Raw genomic sequence first — 21,942 nt, 5'->3', positions numbered from 1 at the left:
CACACCTCACAAATACCCAAAGCATGGCAATATCCATCAATAGTATACACCGTGCTGTGTCTTATTACTTAAACAATAGGCCCATTCATCAAAATGAGTTATGGTTTTAGTGCCCATGATAGCGCCATGAAGCATGCGGTATTAATGGTATTACATTGCGCAAATGCAAATTTTTCATAGGGGTGGGATTGGGGAGGGGTTTGTGTAGGATTAATGAAAATGAGGGGCAACTTTGCTCTGTGTGATAGTGTACCGCACCCATGCTATTGCATGCTTTTAATGCCAGAGATAACAATACCTTTTTTCCTGGGTGTTAAGCTGTGTTAAATGCCTGAACTGATTGTAATGCAATTTGTGATAAAGACTGCAAACTGCATTTGAGGGCTAGGGGAGGGGAAGAGAGAGAGAGCGCCTCTGGGGAGGCCTTCCCAGTATTCAACTATTTATATCACTATAGGAGAGCCAGCTGATAACTCAAGGTGAGGTTTTGGTAATGGTTTAGGGTTAAGGGGCCAGTTTTCCATGCAGAGTGAGACGAATGAACTGCACAGTGCACCTCGGTGAAGATTTGATGTCATTTGAAGTGAGGAAAGTCTCACAGAGTTGAGATTTCTACAACGGCCTCTCACCCTAGACTTTCCTCACTTCAAATGACATCAAATCTTCACTGAGGTGCACTGTGCTGTTCATACATCTCACTCTGCATGTAAAACTGGCACTCAGCTCTAGTAAATTTTCAAAAGGGCTAATTTAGGAGCCTGACTCCAAAAGTTAGGAGCCTAAACTCTTTGAAAATTGGCCTCTACACTTGTATGTGCAGAGCAGTACCTTTCAATCTATTCAACCTTTGTCAGTGAAAGCTAAAAGGTTACTTGGTACCCCATCATAGAAAGAAAATAAATTGGCAGGGACAAGAAGAGTCCTTTTCGTTGTTTGGGTAACCCCCACTCCTCCTCCCCTTTTCATAGAGGGTCACCTTCGGGTGCTGCAGGCTTGGAAAAAAAGGTGACCGCAGACCCAGATCTGGATTCATCCAGTGGGGCATAGCTTTGGCTATAAGACCCAAGGGGAATTCACACAGTTCAGAATAACAGTCCACACCCAGAAAGTTATGTTCCAAACAAAAAAAAAGAAAAAAATGTTACTGAGAATCAGAGAGTAAATAGAGCATTACAAAAAAAAACAGCTTACAGCTTCCAATGTCTTTCAGCACAAAAAAATTACAAGTTCCTTTGCCAGCAGCAATTTGTCTCAAAGGCTTCTCAAACCCAACAGTCATAGCTCAGTAAAATTAGAGCATCCCCTGGTTTTCTACAAGGCCCTTTCTTCTTCAGAGCCCCACAAGAACTGAAAATGCTTTTACTCCAAAACTCAGAAATAGCTGGTTGAAACCGCAAAATCCCGGATGAGTATCCTATGGCCTCCTGGACTTCCAAGCAGAACCCCTCATGGAATGAACTCCAAACAAAGGGAGAGAGAAACCCCTCTTGCTCAACAAAAAGGAAGGGCCTCCAGAATATTTCACAGTTGATTTAAGAGGCTGATTCATTGTTTATTTTGGTTTTATGATGCTATTGTTATTTTTGAGATCATTTATGCCATTTATGTTGTTATATTGTTTTTCTGAGGCTATTTAGTAGCATTATTTTGTTGTACTCTGCCTGGGACAATTTAAAATATAAGGATATAAGTTTAAGTAAATACAAATCATATCATAAAATCAAAGATTCTTATTACACCTCAGAAAAAAGAAAAATATATTAAACGTGTGACATGGCAAAATCTGAAAATAATGTTACTTGGTGACATTATTTCCAGATTTTGTCATGTCACACTTAAAATGTACAGCACACTCTTATACTGATGGATTAGAATTTGCACTTACACTGGAAAAGTGCATTTGCCCAAAGGAAGCAGAATACACGTGATTGTTTTACAATAGACTGCCAGGTTCCTGAGAAGCCCTTATACGAACATTGCTAGAGTCAGTCCATAGCTAGCCAAGAGAGGCTCAAGTGATCTGATAAGACTGCTCTGGAATTTATCTGTCAATGCAGCAGGAATGGCAAGCATGCTCTAAGTTTGACCGGTGTGATCTGTATGAGAGTGATGAGGAAAATGTGCGTTTCAGATCTGCTATGAATTGAAGGAGATATACTAAGCATTGTACATGGCCATTGATATACATTCCAACAGATATAGTTTAATCATTAATAAAATACAGAGTGCTAGGGGAAAAATGCCTTGGCAGACCTTAATTGCAATTAAATAATTAGCCCTTGGACAGCAATACATCTCACTGTATTTTATCTTTCTAAATTGAGTTTGCAGGGTTAAGATTTATATTGATACTGCCTCTGCCTATCAAGTGGAAATTGTTCATTAATAATGTTTGCACCAAGTGTAGTCCAGCACAGGTACTGCTTGCCCTCTTCTCTTCAAATAATGTATTAGCTGATGTGTCACCTCTGACAATACAGGGAGCAATGTTCAAAGCCATTTGCCCAGTTAAAATGCCCTATCCGATAATTGCCCTCCTCTGGCCAGCTAAAAGTCTGCCCGGGCTTCCACAATGTGTGCGCTTCTCGCTAGACTGCAAGGAGGCGTTCCAGAGGAGGGAGGGAGGGAAGATGGTTAGGGCAAGAGAGGAAGAATCGCAGGCAGATATTTGATTTTCAAAAGTGCACATGTAGGGTCCCCTCCCCTCCCCAAACCCCATCCCCACTACCCACACAAACAGAAAGTGCCAAGTACACGGGTGTTCTTATGGCCGAATTTTAAAATGGCCATGTGCGTAAAAAACAGGGCTTATGCATGTAGCCGGGACTTGCGCGCATCGCACGTATTTTCAAAGGAACCCAACCATGTGCAAACCCCCCGTTATGTGTAGAAGTGCCAGGCCCAGAGAAAGGGGCGAGGAGGGGCGGGGCAGGAAGGGTGGTTATAGCGACCTTTGCCGCAGTGCCGGGGAAGTGTGCACCGGCAGTCGTCCAGCGCGCACGTGTTACAAAATCGGCGCGTCCATGTGTGTGCGCCTCACCTTTTAAAATCTACTTCTTAGTGTGTGTGATTTTCAGAGAACAAATACCCAGGTATTTTCTCTTTTGAAAATTTGCTGCAAAAGAACATGTTACTGGGGGTGGACCCTTGGACCGAGATGAGGTTGACCCTGCCTGCAGGGAGGAGCCCTGCAGGTCCTCGTTGTCGGCTGGCAGAGCTGGCCGGTGCGGAGACCCAACAGGACCTTCACCAATACCAGCCCTCGTTCCCCGCAGGATGAGCCCTTGGGTACCGGGGCCGGCTGGACTTAGGCGCAGGTATCCGAAGGTGAACAATCCCATGAAGGATGGTAGGCTCGAGCTGAGTCAAGGCATTCCTAGGGTCGGGGAAGGCAGCCAACAGTGGAGTCCAGTAGACATGCCAAGGGTCGATGCAGGCGGCAATCCAACGAAGTCCAGAAGGCATACCAGGAGTTAGGGCAGGCAGCAATCCAACGAAGTCTAAGAACAGTCTGAGGTCAAGGCCAGAGAAGCAATCCAGAAGAGGACAAGGTCAGGAACATGGAGTCAGGAACCCGGAGCCAGGCAACTAGCTACTCACAAGGAGTTCGACCTGTTGCTGAAACGAAGATTGAAGGCAGGAGCTAGCTTAAATAGTTCTGGAGTGCTGATGTTATCAGTGAGGGCTGCGAGACTTTTCCCACTGTGGGCCCTTTAAATGCTGCAGAGAGGTGCGTGCGCATGCCTAAGGAAGGACCCAAGCCGCAAAAGGGAAGGGTGGCATCAATGGCAGATCCCTGCCGCTATGAGAGAGATTGGGGCTGGTCGGGTGGTTGTCGGACAGTGCCTCTGCGGCCGGCGAACATAACAGTACATGTGGTAGAAATACCAATGTTCGTGGCCCCTGAGTGGACCCTGTTAAAATTTTTCCCCACAGTTAGTATAAGTCATGAGTTGCAGAGATGGGCTCTCACCCAAAAATGGACTTTAGCGGCACCCAAGGACATCTGCCAATCCAAAACATAGCACAGAGAATTCTTTTTTATCCAGAGTGGTCAAAACCAAGGCCATTCTAGATAATGGATTTTCCAGATAATGAGAATCATTCCTGTGTGTAAAACAAAGAGAAAACAGAGGAAACAATGGCTATTCAAAGAGAAAGTGTTTTATTGAGCACTGTACAAAAAACAAGGGATCACTTTATGCCTAATTCCAATAGTGGTAATGGTGTCCATTGACGTTAGGCATCATCTGGGGTAGGAGAAGCCATTGTATCAGGGGATGTGAGAGACAAAGCTCTTCAAAACTAATCCCCAGAGCACCAAGCTGGTCACTGGTGACTCATGGGATCGCTGTTACAGTAGACTGCTGTGTACAATCACACAACGGTTTATGTGTTATATAATTAAATTAAAATGACTCTTTCATAAGCTCTTCCTGTAGCTTGCACATTTGCATAATTTCCTGCTTTGTAACACAAGATTTCTGATCCAGGAAGCATATCACTCAGCTCATAGTGGATCTAGCCTTGTCCACTTTCACCTTCTCCTGTGGTTGCTTTTCCTCATCCTCACTGTTATTACTGACTTGGGACTCAAAACAATAGCAATAATTTCAGAGTCAGCGAGACTCTGAAATTATTGCTACTGTTTTGAGCTCCAAGTCAGTAAACTGGAACATTATTTCATAATCAATTCAATCATCAGCGTCATCATTATTGAGTTCTGGCACTATGTTCTTTATACCTTGAGCATATTGCATTCGTTCACTGACATCAGCTCTCCCCTGTGTAGACATGAACCATTCAAAATCAGCATCATCTTCTTCTAGAAATATGGTGGAAGGCCACAGATTGTGTCATGCATTTTTTCACAGTTTGAATCATGATTGCCTCTGAGCACTAGCAATGCACTAAACAGCATCGTTGATAGTGAAGTTTTCTTCAAAGCCTAATCTTCTACATAAATTCTCTGAGGTATTGGCATTTTATTTTTACATAGTTCTTTCATCCTTTGGCTGAATATTATAAGGGAAGTACTGTTGAGTGGCAAGTAGGTGGCAAGAATATGGTACCATCAAAGAAATAGAACAGTTGTCCAACTGTGACACAATCTTACAATTTTCAGGGAGCCCAACATGTCTGGAATGCTCCCTGGCCTCCGGCACAAAATGGTTATCTAACCAGTCGCCTAGTATGATTTATTTCATGATTCATGCCTGCTTGTTTGATCAGTATAGAAACATAGAAACATAGAAACATAGAAATGACGGCAGAAGAAGACCGAATGGCCCATCCAGTCTGCCCAGCAAGCCTCACACATTTTTTCTCTCATTCTTATCTGTTACTCTTAGCTCCTTGTTCTATTCCCCTTCCACCCCCACCATTAATGTAGAGAGCAGTGATGGAGCTGCATGCAAGTGAAATATCTAGCTTGATTAGTTAGGGGTAGTAGGGGCAGTAACCGCCGCGATAAGCAAGCTACACCCATGCTTATTTGTTTTACCTAGACTATGTTGTACAGCTCTTGTTGGGTTTTTTTTTCTTCTCCCCTGCTGTAGAAGCAGAGAGCCATGCTGGATATGCATTGAAAGTGAAGTATCAGGCACATTTGGTTGGGGTAGTAACCGCCGTAACAAGCCAGCTACTCCTCGCTTTGTGATTGCGAATCCTTTTTTTTCTTCACCCCTGTTGTTGAAGCTATGCAGGATATGCGTGAAGCATCAGTTTTTTGTTTTTGTTTTTGTTTTTTTTTTCCCCTGCCGTTGAAGCAGAGAGCTATGCTGGAAATGCGTGATGTATCAGTCTTTCTCCCATGCCGATGCAGCAGAGAACCATGCTGGATATGCATGGAAAGTGAAGTATCAGGCACATTTGGTTTGGGGTAGTAACTGCCGTAACAAGCCAGCTACTCCCCGCGTTTTGAGTGCGAACCCTTTTTCTTCTCCTTTGCCGTTGTAGCAGAGAGCTCTGCTGGATGTGTGAAGTATCAGTTATTCTTCTCCCCTGTCATTGAAGCAGAGAGCTATGCTGTATATGCATTGAAAGTGAAGTATCAGGCATATTTGGTTTGGGGTAGTAACCGCCGTAACAAGCCAGCTACTCCCCTCTTTATGAGTGCAAATCCTTTTTTCCATTACCTCTTGCTGTTGAAGCTTAGAGCGATGTAGGAGTCACTAGAGAGCACATAGAGAGCACATTCACATAGAGAGCACATTCACATAGAGAGCACATTCACATTTTCAAAAGCTGGTGGGCGGGCACGTTAATCAATGACAAGCAGTATGTACTTCCGTAAGCATCGGAGCGGGTGTGGGTGGATCTCTCATCATGGCAAGCAAGGGTGCTGCATGAACGATCTCTTCAGCACCATCCTATTTCACCTGCACGACAGACATGTTCTGCAGTTGGTTGATTCTCAGAGACCAGTCGGGCCAAACCTTCCACATGCTTCTCTGCTAGCCTCATGATCTGCAGACAGCTTTTCACTAGCAGCTCTTAGCCGACAAATGCCATGGGGGATGCTCAAACCTTTGAAGGCAACCAGTGGAGCAGTCACGTTCACTTTCAATCTTCAATTCTGTATGGAAAAAAAAAAAGTGACCTCTATTAACACTGGCTCTGATGCCAGCACTCCTCCACTGCAACGCTGGTGGAACCACTCGTACTGTGTTGTACACTGTCCAAATCAACATTCCTGTGCCCTCCTAACCATTTGTGGTCAGAAACTCCATTATAGTCGCTTTCATTTAGTTTCTAGCATTTCTGTTCTGCCTTTACTTTGGAATCTTGTTTCTCTGTGCTCTGAAATCGTAGATCATCCCCTGCCTGGCACTATAATCTTGCCAGAGTTAAGCGGTGCTTGCCATCTGATCACGTTTTTTTTGACGCCTCTCCACTTTCTGCTGAACAGACAGCACCACCTGCCTCTGTCTTGCCATTCCTGGAGTTCTCTCTGAAGAGCGCTGGTTCTTTGACAGTGGACTCTCTCGCATTGATTTTCTGAATTCGGAGGTTTACTGCTCTTCTGGCCACCTTTCTGCTAGGCTTAACGCTACCACCCACTGCCAGAAATGCTGGGAACAGAGGGGAAGTTACGCTGCCCATCTCCCAGAGCTGCGTCCACGTACAAACGGCTGCAAGCTGAAAGGGTTGAGGTTGAGGCCCTGGTGGTTCATGACATCTGTGGCATTTAAATTCTGAATGCTAGAAGTTTTTCCAGGTAATGGAACATGGGCTGGGGACTGCAGTTTGTTTTTCCCAGATAATGGGTCCACAAATAAAAGGAACTCAGCTGTACATGTAACTGCATACTGCTCAAACTCTCTTCTTCTGAGAATGACCTCCTCCTAGGAAAACAGTCATCCTTCTAACCATGACATTCTCCTCATTAACACAGTCTCAAATATCAGGATTATACCCCTGAATAGTGACTCAGTAGCTTGACAGGTGCACAACCGGGATACATCAGCAGTAATATAACTCTTCTCATCATGCTTCTTTTACATTGTTTTCCTGGCTTTTACATTTCATTTTGGGGAGGGCTGCCAGGTTTCCTTCTCCTTTTGGGCTTCCAGCTCAGCCAGAAACCGCGCTGAGATCCGGTGCCACGAGCCTTCATTTGCAACCTCCCGTGGATTTCTCTCTATTATATATCCCCACCCCCGCCCCTCCCACAGCAATGACAGACCTCAGCCAGCCAGAGCTCTGCAGCATCACCAGCTCTGGCCGGGACGTTTCTCTTCCTATATGGAGATTTTCAAAACGTAAAAGAAAAGTTGGGGCAGATGAATTTAATACCAAAGAGTTCAATATTCAAAGAGGTTTGCCTGGCTAAGTTCCAGGACTTGGACTGATAAACCTAGGGTTCTAAATATATGCAACCCCTCCCCTTCTGCCCCAAACCCATTGAGCAGATACATTTAAGCCAGGTAAGCTATTTCTTGGCTAAAACTTAACCTGAATAAAAAAAAAATAAAAAAAGACATACTGCAGCAGTGTTCTGCTTAGCAGAGTAGGTCTGGTCATGTTGGACAGCAAGGCTAAAGTTACCCAGAAAGATTTCCCAGATAACCTTAAACCTCAGTGGCAACGAGATATGAGGAGGCATTTATTTACCCTGCGGGAGGAGGTGATAGCTTCTGCTCCCACTGGGTTACTGGGAGGCTTTTAGAGGTTCGGAGGGTGGAGGTATTGCCTCCACCTTTATTTGTAAACTGGGCTGTGGTGACCCTGTCATGATTTTGTAAAACTTGCGGGGATGGGAATCAAGTTGCTACAGCCCCATTTGGGGGTTTTTTTGTTTTTTTTATTTTGGGGGATGAAGCGGAGGATAAGATTACTGCTGGCCTGTGAGGTTTTTATTTTTCAAATATTCAGTCAGCCTGTGACTGGCAAAGTTACCCTGATAACGTCAACTTGGTAACAGTTGAGTATATTCAAACAGAAGATAAGTTTTGCTGAATATATTCATGCAAAGTTATCTGGATTACTTTGCTGCTAGCCAGCTTACTGAATATTTCATAAATCACTAGTGAATATTCTTTAAGAAAAAAAAGAAGAGATGACAATGTGCTCTGTTTCTGTTTTGCATCCCTAATAATTTTTTATGCATGGCTAGGATCAGCTGCTTGGCTCCCTGATCACAGGCATCATAACCTCTAATGACATTACAGGATCACACGTCCTCCCAGTCAGAGGACATTGCAGAGTGGCTCTTTCCAAGATCATAAGTAGCCATCCAGCCACATTAAATCCCATGAACACGCAGATTGCCCTATCTGGATTCTGCCCTCCTCGGCTCAATTTTCCGTGGCATGCCAGCTTTTAGCTGGATTGCAAGGAAGCCGCCACAGGGGCAAGGCTACATCAGGGGAGGAAAACGGCCCAGGCCGGGGACGTTTTCAGAAGTGCGCACACTGTTTTACTGTCCGCCACTGGCCATTTAAACAGGTGCAAAATGCGCAGGTGGCTTTTGGTGCACGTGCTTTACATTACGTTTCAGAGAGAGCCTCCGGGTAGCTTCTCTGTAGATCAGCATTAGAAGTGCCCGTGTACTTTACACTTATGTGAGCTTTTTAAAAATTGTCGTATCCCCTCCCCCCCCCTCCCCAATTGAACTGAATTGCCAAGAAGGAGTGTGCAGAAAAATGTGGACAGCCCATTTCTGCAGATATTCTCTAGCAAATCGCAATGGGCTCCCCCCCCCCCTTTTTTTTTTTTTTTTTAAACTAAAATGTTTTAAATTGATTGCAATTTGCCCGGAATGCAGCAGCTCGCCTACTCGGTGGTGGGAACATGAAGGAGCATATTCCTCCCTATCTGAAAGAATTGCATACCAGTGAGTTGACGGGCAAAATCTGAAAGGCTTGGTCTGGCGATTGAGGCCCTGAATGGGGTGGGAGGGAGCAGCTTACCTTCAGGACACATTGATACCCTGTAATCAGGACGCTGGTCGGTTGGTTGTCCCTTCATTCAGAGATACTGCGTTGGCCGTCAGATGGAAGAGCACCTTTTCTGCTACACAGGAGGTCCCTTACCCCGCACCCAGCTTCCCAGAAAGCTGCAATCTGAAGCGGATCTGCTGGCTTTTAGAAAGCAGTTGAAAACCTGTTATTTTTTCTGCACGGGTTTTTAACCAGGTTGTTTAATTTTGCTTTGTTCCCTCTGCTTTTTGGGATTCTGAATGCAATACCCTGTGATAAAGTGACTGCAGTTTATTATTCATAGCTTTTATTAAAGGCTGAGATTTTTGATGGATGTTTATTGGGGTTGGTCTAGGTGATTTATGTATTTTTTTGGGGGGGGGGATGGTTGTCTTTTTTTTTTTTAATGAATATATTCTATCTAATCCTTCATTATTTATAGTTTTATTATAACTGGACATGTAGTTCACTTTGAGCTTTTTCATTTTTTTTTCATATAATCGAGTAACACATTTTTAAATAAATGGAATGTATGGTGCTTCTGATAATTATATTTTCTCTTTCTGGTGAGATGTACTTTTTGCTAGAAGCAGTTTTTAAAGGGAATTTACTTTTTCATATCGCAGCTATGGATTTTTTTAAACTGGGAAAGGAGAACACAGCAGACTGAAGTACGTCATTTTTTTACTTCCTATTTGTAAAAACTATTTCCAAGTTCATTGAGGCTCTCGGATTCAACAAGCCAGGTAAAACCATGCGTTTTCCCCAGAGTCTATTCAATTAATTGTGGTGCAAGGAAAGACCATCACTGGCATTATATTGGCTTATATTATTGCATAACGCTCTGACTCAATTTAAAAAAAAAAAAAAAAAGCATTAGTTAAACAGTTGAGTATTTTAGAGATGATAGCGTTCGTACTGCTTTTCATATACAATTTTAAACGGCGGCTTGCAGTTACAAGAACTCCTCATATAAGAACATCCTGCAAACGAGAACATTTTGTTAAGTTCTAGATATGGCCCTTCTCATGAAAGCAGCTCTTATGAAAACATTCTACGTGGAACAAGACTCTCATCTGGTCCCAAGGACACTGCTGTCAAAGGAGCCCACCCTAGACTCAGCGGTAATTTTCTTTAAAAGGCAAAGAAAAAGGAAAGGTAGTGGGTTGATGACCTGGCACGACTGGCTGGAAAATCCCCCCTGCCTGTACTGTCAGACTGGGTTATGGTTCCTTGTTAATGCCTGCATCAAATAACAAGTGTTTCTAGCCAGCTGAGCACAGTATGGCTTGGGAAAGGATGCTCTTAGCATGCATTAGATAGGGATCTAACAAACCTTCTCTGGCTCTGTTTTCAGCAGTAGTTCCAAGTGTAAAAAAAAAAAAATTGTCTTGCAACTTTAAGGTAATTAAAGGGAAGGATGAAAAAAACAATTAGGAGGATCAAAGATAAGAATATACAGCAATTGGCAAGAACGTGATTATTCCTGACACGATCTATATAGACCCTTTACCCTATTGGCAGCTGGTGTGGAAGTAACAAGCTTGTTAGAATCAATAAAGAATCTTACAAAAAAAAAAAAACAACCAAAAAACATAGCTATCTACAGTATAAATTTTATGACACATTTACACGGGCATTGTAACTTAAAACATGCTTCCAAATCTCGTGTCTCCTGACGAAAGGCCAAAAACCCTTGGGTTCTATTGTTCTTCAATTATTGTTTCTATTTTTCTTTTATTTCCTAAGCATACTCATGATGTTTCTGTTAACAAAGCGTATTTGCTTTGTAATTTGCCCTAATTTCAATCAATATGAAGAAAAATAAAAGAAAATATTTCTTTACAGAAAGAGTTGTGGATGCACTGAACGACCTCCCAGTTCAGTTCAAGAAAGCAGGGAACAAGTGCGGAGGGATTCATTAATTGCAAAGAAGTGAGGGGAAAGACAAAGATCATTTTGGGCTCTGGCCCTGTAGCAGGAAGTAAACTGGGCCGACTTGATTGGCCCTTGTATTCTGTACTTGTGTTTTCCTGATGGTGAAGAGTGTCCGTAAGTCACATGCGCATAAACTCCACCAGCAAAGATATTCAACAGCATCTCCAAATGTTCGGAAAGTTGACGGCTGAAAGTTGGCAACCCTAGGTGGGCATGCAGAGCAGAAATCCTTACGCCGGCTTGTCACACGCGGATCAGCGTGGCAGCACCCTCCATTTCTTCACCTTCTTAACGGCGGGAATAACTTTCAAAACCCTCAAGCAGTGATTTCTTGTCAGAAATGAAATACATGTGGAGATCCTTCTTTTTATTCTTATATTTCAGCTTTATCACCTGACAAAGGAATTATCCAAAAAATGCGCTCCTGGAACTGCCACTCATAAACCGTTATGTGTAATGAAACCCTATGAGGCTTACCGTGATAGAGCCTAGCATGCATTCTTTCAATGGCAGAGCTCCTAAGCGGAGCTGAAAGTTTCTGACATTGAAGAAAGGCCGGGGAGCACGTCACAAAAGACTGCATTAACACGTTATCGGTACTGGGGAAGGACAGGAAATACCTACCACGTTACACTTGATTTTTCCAGCTTATTTTTCCTCTCTCCATGACCAACCATGATGTCAAAAGACCTGCACGTAAGATCATCTCATGCAAATAAGACAGTTCTGTGTCTGTGAAGAAGAATTTAATTGGTTGGTTGGCTGATACCTTCATCACAGTCTATAATCTAATTTGGACCAATTTCAGAGCTCAGTCTGAAACATCCTTTGTCTTTCCACTAGCTGTCTTATCACATTAATCAGAGACCCATGGCCCTCTAATGCCTGTGCTGCAGTCAGACTGACAGAGGGACAAACTGACCAAAGATCTGTACAGCGAATCATAACTTGGAGATCATATATGTGCACAAAATGAAGACAACGAGGAAAAGCTCTCCCAATACTGTCCTGTTTTATTTATTATCACTCTAGTATGCAGAGGGAAACTCATAACCAGATGATATTTCAGCCTGTTGGGTGATTTCATAGTTCAGCAGGGAGAAAATGTTCTTTCCTCGGCAGAAATAATCCAGCAGACTTAACTGTTATAGACCAAGGGCACGATCTCAACCTTAAATGCTGAAAATTTTTGTGTTTGACAATATGTTTTTCTATTTTGCGATGCACACTAAGGTTCCAGTACTTTTTGTGTATTGCAAGAGCTCCCTCTATTGTTAAACATGAAAGTAAGCCAGAAAAGAAATGGTGTTTGCAAAACTTGAATGTACGGCAAATATTTCGGTGACCCTGTCTGATAACTGGACCATGACCTTGGGGCGTCCTGCAATAGATAAACCTCTTCACGGGAGTGCTACTGGGACAGATCCTACAGTACAGACCCTCTACGGCAGAAAGAGTAAAGCAATAGAACAACATTTTTTTGATAAATGCAGGTGAGGGTTAAACAAGTTAGTTTACTGCAATTACTCTTTTTGTACTGCTTTGTACTTCATTCCTGGGGAGAGGTTGTTTGGGAAAGCTTCACCTCTGTAGCCAGGCCGGCCAGTACGAATCAAAGTTGTGTATGTGTTTATGACTGCACACCACTTTGCTTAAATCAGGACAGCTGACTATAAATGGAATTCGATAAATAAATAACATCAAAGTAAATCTGTGCCGATCCCATGCAGGCTATCAGACTGACACACAAGAAGAGCAGGCAGCAAAAGGAATGGCTTCAGAGGAGAGAATGTAACCAGAGACGGTGCACATCTTTTATGTACAAAAACTATAAAAACACAAGAGAGAAAGCCCGCCGTCACTCGGCATGCAGTGGGCCGGTCACGAATGATTTAATGTGGGGTTTCGGGCAAGTGCGCGTGTGCCAAAAATTAGCATATGCAAATCATACAAACAGGGTGATAATAAGACATTAGCTCTTATCTCTCTAATCACTAACTCACGCTAAATTTACCAGGGACATCAGACTCCAATGAATTTAGAATAAGTGTTAAATGTTAGTACGCTAGAGAGGCCATGTCCTTAGGGTCTCCCCACAAACAAAGAATCCCCTCCCCCCCCCCCCATCAGCAAGCAAGCAGGACTTCTGGCCACTTACATTCCACCCCCCTGTGGCAAAATAAGGCCCTCCAGGGGCCCATCATCTCCTCCCCTCCCCCCTACATGTAGGGGGGGGGGGAAGTCTCTCTGGTGGCCATTGTTTGCCCTCTCCTCACTCCCAAAGCAAGAAAAGTCCCCTCTGGGGACTCAGTGATCCACTACCCTCTCTCTTCTCTGCCAGGGCCCAGCTGAACCTTTCCACTCCTCTGGAATGGTCACTTGCCACCCTAGAAGTCCCTCCAGTCTTCACCAGCAAAAAGGAATGGAGACTCCCGACTGCCAGCATGGTGATTGCATTCTGGATGGCACTGCCCCATAGGGGCTTTTCATGCATTGAGGGCAAATGGGGGGATGAGAGACAGCCAGGTCTCTGAAACATAGAAACATAGAAATGACGGCAGAAGAAGACCGAATGGCCCATCCAGTCTGCCCAGCAAGCCTCACACATTTTTTCTCTCATTCTTATCTGTTTCTCTTAGCTCCTTGTTCTATTCCCCTTCCACCCCCACCATCTTCCACCCCCACCATCTTCCACCCCCACCATCTTCCACCCCCACCCCCCATCTTTCTGCCAGGATCCTTTCTCAGTCTCTGTCCTCCTCCACTGCAGGGGCTCGTGCGGTCGGCACAGCTCAGTCGGGGCAAGAGCCCGCTCACCCCTCCCTTCTGTGAGCCAGCAGTGAACAGTGAACCGGGAAATTAAGAGAAAAAAAAGAGACAAGAGGGCTCAGAAACCTGCAAAATAAAGAGAAGCAGCAGGACCACGTGGTGAGTGATACTGCTCCCACCCCCAACCCAGCCGTCTAGCCCAGCACTGTTTTCAGGCCCTTAAATTGCAGACACTCCCTGGGGCGTCGCGCACCAGGCGTCGCGCACCCGAAGGAGCGCAACCTAAGGGGCCTGCCCCTTAGTGCGCTCCTTGGAGCGTCCCAGAGCAAGAGCCATTACCCACCCTTATCCATCCATCCAGCGATCACACATCCACCCATCCAGTCTCCAGCGGCACTCATCCAGTCTCCAGCAGCACTCATCCAGTCCCCAGAGGCACTCAACCAGCAGCACTCATCCAGTCTCCTGCAGCACTCATCCAGCAGCACTCATCCAGTCTCCTGCAGCACTCATCCAGTCCCCAGAGGCACTCATCCAGCAGCACTCATCCAGTCTCCTGCAGCACTCATCCAGTCTCCAGAGGCACTCGGCTCTTGCTCTGGGACGCTCATCCAGTCTCCAGAGGCACTCATCCAGTCCCCAGAGGCACTCATCCAGCAGCACTCATCCAGTCTCCTGCAGCACTCATCCAGTCTCCAGAGGCACTCATCCAGTCCCCAGAGGCACTCATCCAGCAGCACTCATCCAGTCTCCTGCAGCACTCATCCAGTCTCCAGAGGCACTCATCCAGCAGCACGCATCCAGTCTCCTGCGGCACGCATCCAGTCTCCAGAGGCACGCATCCAATCTCTAGCAGCACTCATCCAGGCTACAGAAGCACACATCCAGTCTCTAGCAGCACATCCAAGCTCCGGTAGCACTCATCCAGCACCGATCCAACCTGAACAATAATGTACTACCGACCACGCACCTACAAATCACTCATCCCAATCATGATTTCCCCCACTACACAGTTACTAGGACTCACCCTATTCACCATAATCCTATTCAACGCCCAATCTCTCACCAACAAAACTCTTATACTCAACGACATACTGCAGGACACAACCCCAGACGTTTGCGCCATAACAGAAACATGGCTCAAATCCACAGACATCACACTCATTAACCAATTACCAACGCAGACTTACGATTTCTTCTCCATCCCAAGACAAAAAAAAAGAGGAGGGGGTATCTTCCTAGCTGCAAAAAAATCCTTAAGGTTCTCACACCACCCCATCAGTACAGTAACTAAACTAGAACTAGGATTGTTCAAATCAGAACAACTCCAAATCCTGCTAGTCTACGCCCCGCCAGGCTTACTAGAGTCAGACTCCTCTCCTATCATCGAAACCATAACTCTGCATCTCAATCTTGACTCCCCTGCTATAATCCTGGGTGACTTCAATTTACATGTTGACAAAGTTCCCCTCTCTACAAACTGTGAAGCCCTCCTCACCGCACTGTCAGCGATGGGATTCAGACAACAAATCAATAAACCCACCCACAAAGCAGGCCACACGCTCGATCTACTCTTTACAAACACTGGTATTTCTCTTACAAAACAACCAAATTGCAAAAAAGTCCCATGGTCAGATCATTCTCTAATCTCCACCAGTTTTTCCTTACCTCGATCAGACTCCAAACTCAACTCAAGACCCTCTTTCCTATACAGAAAACCTTGCAACTCGGAACATCTAAGTAAAGCTCTAACCTCAGATCTACCACTCATTGAAGTATCTACCCCTAACGCTGCCCTCCAATCCTGGTCCAAAATAACAAAATCTATAGCAAACACTCTCTGCCCACTGACAACCAAAACAAGGTCTGCTAATACATCCAAACGTCAACCCTGGTATAATGATGAACTACGAAAACTCAAACAATTACTTCGGCAAAAAGAAAGAAAATGGCGCAAAGCCCCTTCACCAGCCTCACTCTCTGATTACAAACGATCACTCCATCTTTACAAAAGTACCACGTTGAAAATCAAAAGAGACTACTATGCCCGAAAGGTTCATCATCTCAGCTTTGACTCAAAAGCTCTATTCGCCTTCGTTTCCAGCCTCACTAAACCTATCACTCCAGATATACCACCCGAACAAGCCCAGACTAAAGCAGACGAATTGGCTCTTCATTTTAACAAAAAAATATCGGATCTCCTTAATCAGCTGATTCCAAACACTACGTCTCCAGATAACACATATCTTCCCCAAAATAAAGACATCCAGCTTAATGCCTTTGAACCCATCACAATCACAGAGATACAAAATGTATTAAAAGAATGAAACCGTCATCACACCCATTTGATCAAATCCCTACCAAAATGCTTCTTCTTATCCCGGACACAATAGCAAAAACCCTAGCAGATATTATAAACTGCTCCTTATCACATGGCATCTACCCAGATGACCTAAAAAACTGCCTCAATCAAGCCACTGCTAAAAAAACCAAATCTAAATGCATGTGATCCCAACAACTTCCGCCCTATTTCCAACCTACCATTTATAGCTAAAATCATGGAAAAACTGGTAAACACCCAACTATCCAACTACCTAGAGGACCACAGTATTCTGTCCCCAAACCAATATGGTTTTCGCAAAGCCGCAAGCACCGAAACGCTACTAATTTCACTCATGGACTACCTACTCTCTGGTATTGATAAAGGCCAAGCATATTTTCTAATCCTCCTTGACTTCTCGGCGGCCTTTGACACCGTCAACCACGCCCTTCTTCTAAAACAGCTGGCAAACATTGGTTTAACAGGTGCCACACTAAACTGGTTCAAAACATTTCTAGAAAACAGAGGATACAGAGTCAAAATTCATAATAAAGAATCCCAATACCACCCTTCTAATAGAGGAGTGCCGCAAGGATCATCACTTTCACCCACCCTTTTCAATGTCTACCTGCTACCACTCTGCCAACTACTAACAAAATTAAGCCTGAAACATTTCCTTTTTGCAGACGACGTACAGATCGTAATCCCTATAAAAGAATCAATCTCAAAAACAATGGAATACTGGGACAGTTGCCTATTAGAAATTAAACTTCTCCTCAACAGTCTAAACCTTGTACTCAATGCTTCGAAAACAGAATTCCTGCTCATATCACCGGAAAACAATAACACACTTCCTAAACCACCCACACTCCTTCAAACAACCCACGTAAGAGACTTAGGAGCCATCCTAGACAATCGTCTCAACCTCAAAACATTCATTAACCAAACCACCAAAGATTGCTTCTACAAATTACATATCCTGAAAAGAATAAAACCGCTGTTTCACACTCAGGACTTCAGAACAATCTTGCAAGCAATAATCTTTTCCAAACTAGATTATTGCAACTCATTACTATTAGGCCTCCCAGCTTCTTACACCAAACCTTTACAAATGGTTCAGAACTCTGCAGCCAGAGTCCTTACAAATTCCAGGAAAATTGACCACATTTCACCTATTCTCAAAAACCTCCATTGGCTTCCGATCCACTATAGAATCATGTACAAAACCATTAACATCATATACAAAACTATCAACCAACACACGCAACTTGACCTACAAATACCACTTAAAAAATTCACCTCCGCCAGGCCTATCAGGGAACACTACAAAGAGTCACTCCAAATTCCAAAGGCCAAAACCTACCAACATAAATCCTTGAGTCTCAGAGCCTTCTCATCAGCAGGTCCAGCTCTCTGGAACTCGATCCCACCTGATTTGAGACAAGAGCCATGCTCTTTAACATTTAGGAAAAGACTAAAAACTTGGCTTTTCAAAAAAGCATTTCCAAGCCTTGAATAAAACCTCCTCTCACTAGCACTAACTCGTATGCAATAATGGAATGTAAACACGAATCAACCAACCTCAAACCCTCTCTCACTAATTCCTGCTGAATATTTATCATACTATTACCATTCACAACTGTCATATTTATTCATTTGATTACCTATGTACCGTTTCATTTTCACTTGCTATTCTAATGTATCAATAGGCTGAAATGTAAATATTGTGCTGTTCAATTTCTCCCCTTCCATCCCAAGTTTATTTTCCTTGTTTTTTGTAACTTTCCCTCTCCCTTTTTCTGATTCACTGTATTTAAAGTTCAAGGTTCTTATTGAAAATATTGTTTTTTACGTTACGTTATGCTTTACACTCCTTGTTATTTGTAAACCGGGTTGATGTGATGCCTATCATGAAACTCGGTTTAACAAAAACAATAAATAAATAAATAAATAAATGTAGAGAGCAGTGATGGAGCTGCATCCAAGTGAAATATCTAGCTTGATTAGTTAGGGGTAGTAGGGGCAGTAACCGCCACGATAAGCAAGCTACACCCATGCTTATTTGGTTTACCTAGACTATGTTGTACAGCCCTTGTTGGGTTTTTTTTTTTTTCTTCTCCCCTGCCGTTGAAGCAGAGAGCCATGCTGGATATGCATTGAAAGTGAAGTATCAGGCACATTTGGTTTGGGGTAGTAACCGCCGTAACAAGCCAGCTACTCCTCGCTTTGTGATTGCGAATCCTTTTTTCTTCACCCCTGTCGTTGAAGCTATGCAGGATATGCGTGAAGCATCAGTTTTTTTTTTTTGTTTTTGGGTTTTTTTTCCCCTGCCATTGAAGCAGAGAGCTATGCTGGATATGCATGGAAAGTGAAGTATCAGGCACATTTGGTTTGGGGTAGTAACCGCCGTAACAAGCCAGTTACTCCCCGCTTTTTCAGTGTGAACCCTTTTTCTTCTCCCTTGCCGTTGTAGCAGAGAGCTCTGCTGGATGTGTGAAGTATCAGTTATTCTTCTCCCCTGTCATTGAAGCAGAGAGCTATGCTGTATATGCATTGAAAGTGAAGTATCAGGCATATTTGGTTTGGGGTAGTAACCGCCGTAACAAGCCAGCTACTCCCCTCTTTGTGAGTGCAAATCCTTTTTTCCATTACCTCTTGCTGTTGAAGCTTAGAGCGATGTAGGAGTCACAGTAAGCATATGTATGTTTATTTAATAAGGGTATTGTGTCAATAGCCATCATTCTGGCGAGTCACCCACTCTTCATTGGCGGCCTCTTGACTTTATGGATCCGCAGTGTTTATCCCACGCCCCTTTGAAGTCTTTCACAGTTCTGGTCTTCACCACTTCCTCCGGAAGGGCATTCCAGGCATCCACCACCCTCTCCGTGAAGAAATACTTCCTGACATTGGTTCTGAATCTTCCTCCCTGGAGCCTCAAATCGTGACCCCTGGTTCTGCTGATTATTTTCCTACGGAAGAGGTTTGTCGTTGTTTTTGGATCATTAAAACCTTTCAAGTATCTGAAAGTCTGTATCATATCACCTCTGCTCCTCCTTTCCTCCAGGGTGTACATATTTAGATTCTTCAATCTCTCCTCGTACGTCATCCGATGAAGATCCTCCACCTTCCTGGTCGCCCTTCTCTGTACCGCTTCCATCTTGTCTTTGTCTTTTTGTAGATACGGTCTCCAGAACTGAACACAGTACTCCAGGTGAGGCCTCACCAAGGACCTGTACAAGGGAATAATCACTTCCCTTTTCTTACTCGATATTCCTCTCTCTATGCAGCCCAGCATTCTTCTGGCTTTTGCTATCGCCTTGTCGCATTGTTTCTCTGTCTTCACATCATTAGACACTATCACCCCAAGGTCCCTCTCCTGCTCCGTGCACATCAGCCTTTCCCCCCCCATCGAGTACAGTTCATTCGGATTTCCACTCCCCATATGCATGACTTTGCACTTCTTGGCATTGAATCTCAGCTGCCATATCTTCGACCACTCTTCCAGTTTCCTTAGATCCCGTCTCATTCTCTCCACTCCTTCCGGCGTGTCCACTCTGTTGCAGATCTTAGTGTCATCCGCAAAAAGACAAACCTTACCTTCTATCCCGTCCGCAATGTCGCTCACAAAGATATTGAACAGGACCGGTCCCAACACCGATCCTTGCGGTACACCACTTAAAACCGCTCTCTCTTCAGAGAAGGCTCCATTTACCATCACACATTGTCTTCTGTCCGTCAACCAATTTGCAATCCAGGTCACCACCTCGGCACTCACTCCCAAGCTTCTCGTTTTATTCACCAGTCTCCTGTGCGGAACCGTATCAAAAGCTTTGCTGAAATCCAAGTAGATGACATCTAGTCTGGAAGGGCCTTTTCTTATACTGAGGGAGCGGGGGTGGGGAATTACTGGATTCCCCCCCCCCCCTTGCATCAGAATGGGAGAGGGGGTTACCAGGCCCCCAATGAAGCCTTTTCGAGGGATGATGGCTGCTCTGTGGGATTGATTGTCTTGGACCCAGAGGCGCTTCTGTTGTGTCAGAGCATAGAGATGGGATGATCTTTGGGCCACTCAGAATGGGGTATTTTGATATGCACAGCATGCACATACTAAAAGACCATGCTTTCATCAGTGTGGGCCTTTTACCAAGAACAAATCTTGCCTCTCCTTGGCTTGGTGAGTAGGGTGCTGTTGCATTCGGCAGTCCGTGGGCCTTCCCTGCGGACCGCCGCACTTACTACTCGGGTTAGGCCTCACCAGCTGCTCCCCGATGCCGCCGCATCTCTCCTTCCTCCTGCATGCTGGGAAGCCGCTCTACAGCGTGGCCAGATGCTGCTGACAATCTCCGCAACAGATGCCGCCAACGCCTTCCCAGGGCTCCCTAAGGCGCATACGCCAACATCCCCTCATTTAAAGGGCCCATCGTGGGAAAAGAGCAATGGCGCCCCTTGATAACCTCACAAGGAAGGGACTATAAAAGGCCACTGGTGCATCTTCTCTTTGCTTCGGCAACAGGTCTCCGTACTGCCTGAGTAGAGTGAGTTGCCTCAGAGTTCCTGTTCCTGCATTCTTCAGTTCCTGTGTCTTTAATATCTTTGTTCTTCAGTTCTTATGGTCCTTGTCCTGTTGGTCAGTTCCCGTGGTCAGTTTTCAGTTCTTCTGTATGCCTCGCCTCCTGTGTTGCTCCTTATCTGCCTGCCCTGTCTCTCTGTCCCGTCTTTCACACAGAAGAACACCTGGTATTGACCTTGGCCTGACTTCTGGATTTCCTTGAGCACCACCTGCTTCCGACCCTCACCTGTTTCCGGATTTACCCTGCAAACTCGACGGATCTTCCGACCATCAGCAGAGGCCCTCACCCAAAGGCTCAATCTGCGGGGAACATGGACTGGTATAGGTGAAGCTCCAGTTGAGCCTCTGTCTCCTTTGATTCTGCCTGCTGATGGTGGGGACCTACAGGGCTCCTCCCTGCAGGTTGTGCCAACTCCACCTCCATCCAAGGGTCCACGCTTCCAACAGCCCGATTTTAGTATGCAGACTACAAAATGTTAGCTTGCTATTTAACAACTTAGCCTTTAAATGTACTTGAGACAATAAAAAAAGGAGACATAGGAATAAGACCAAAAGAAGATGCAGAGTTATGAAACAGATGAGCTAATATTTAGAAGAATTTAGTGAGTGGTGCTGCAAGTATAAAGTATAAGCCATCTACTCTGCCACCTGCATTCTGATGATGCCCACTTTCACCTTCCCATTTCAAACAGTCAGCTGCTTTGCCATGTGAGGCAATACATGAACTCTCTAGGGTTCAGTGCGCATAGAGAAAGGAACACTCCTATCGTCCAATAGAGAAAAGACAAAGAAAGGCAAAGTTTCTGAAAAGCCTAAGTGCAAGTAGAAGAATTCAGGGTCCTTGATGGCATGAAATAAAGATATGGACAATCTCAGAGGCAGAGCAAACGTTATAAAAAGAGAATGAAATCTCTAGAAACCTT

General features: G+C 44.5%; 1 protein-coding gene across 5 annotated transcripts in view; it reads right to left on the bottom strand.

Moving 5' to 3' along the window:
• The window catches only part of LOC115089807 (coiled-coil domain-containing protein 170-like), a 172,426-nt gene that overhangs the window by 140,305 nt on the left and 10,179 nt on the right, over positions 1 to 21,942 (bottom strand). Inside the window, exon 3 of one of the 5 annotated variants that reach the window (XM_029598122.1) lies at positions 11,985 to 12,092. The exons of the other annotated variants lie outside the window; for them this stretch is intronic. The gene's annotated coding sequence lies outside the window, so the exon portion shown is untranslated. The remainder of the gene's footprint in view (positions 1 to 11,984; positions 12,093 to 21,942) is intronic. 5 annotated transcript variants of the gene reach the window in all.

This window comes from Rhinatrema bivittatum, chromosome 4 (assembly GCF_901001135.1).
Source record: "Rhinatrema bivittatum chromosome 4, aRhiBiv1.1, whole genome shotgun sequence".
NCBI classification, from domain to species: domain Eukaryota; kingdom Metazoa; phylum Chordata; class Amphibia; order Gymnophiona; family Rhinatrematidae; genus Rhinatrema; species Rhinatrema bivittatum.
Note: the sequence above shows the minus strand (reverse complement) of the source record. Positions and strands in the feature narration are given on the sequence as shown.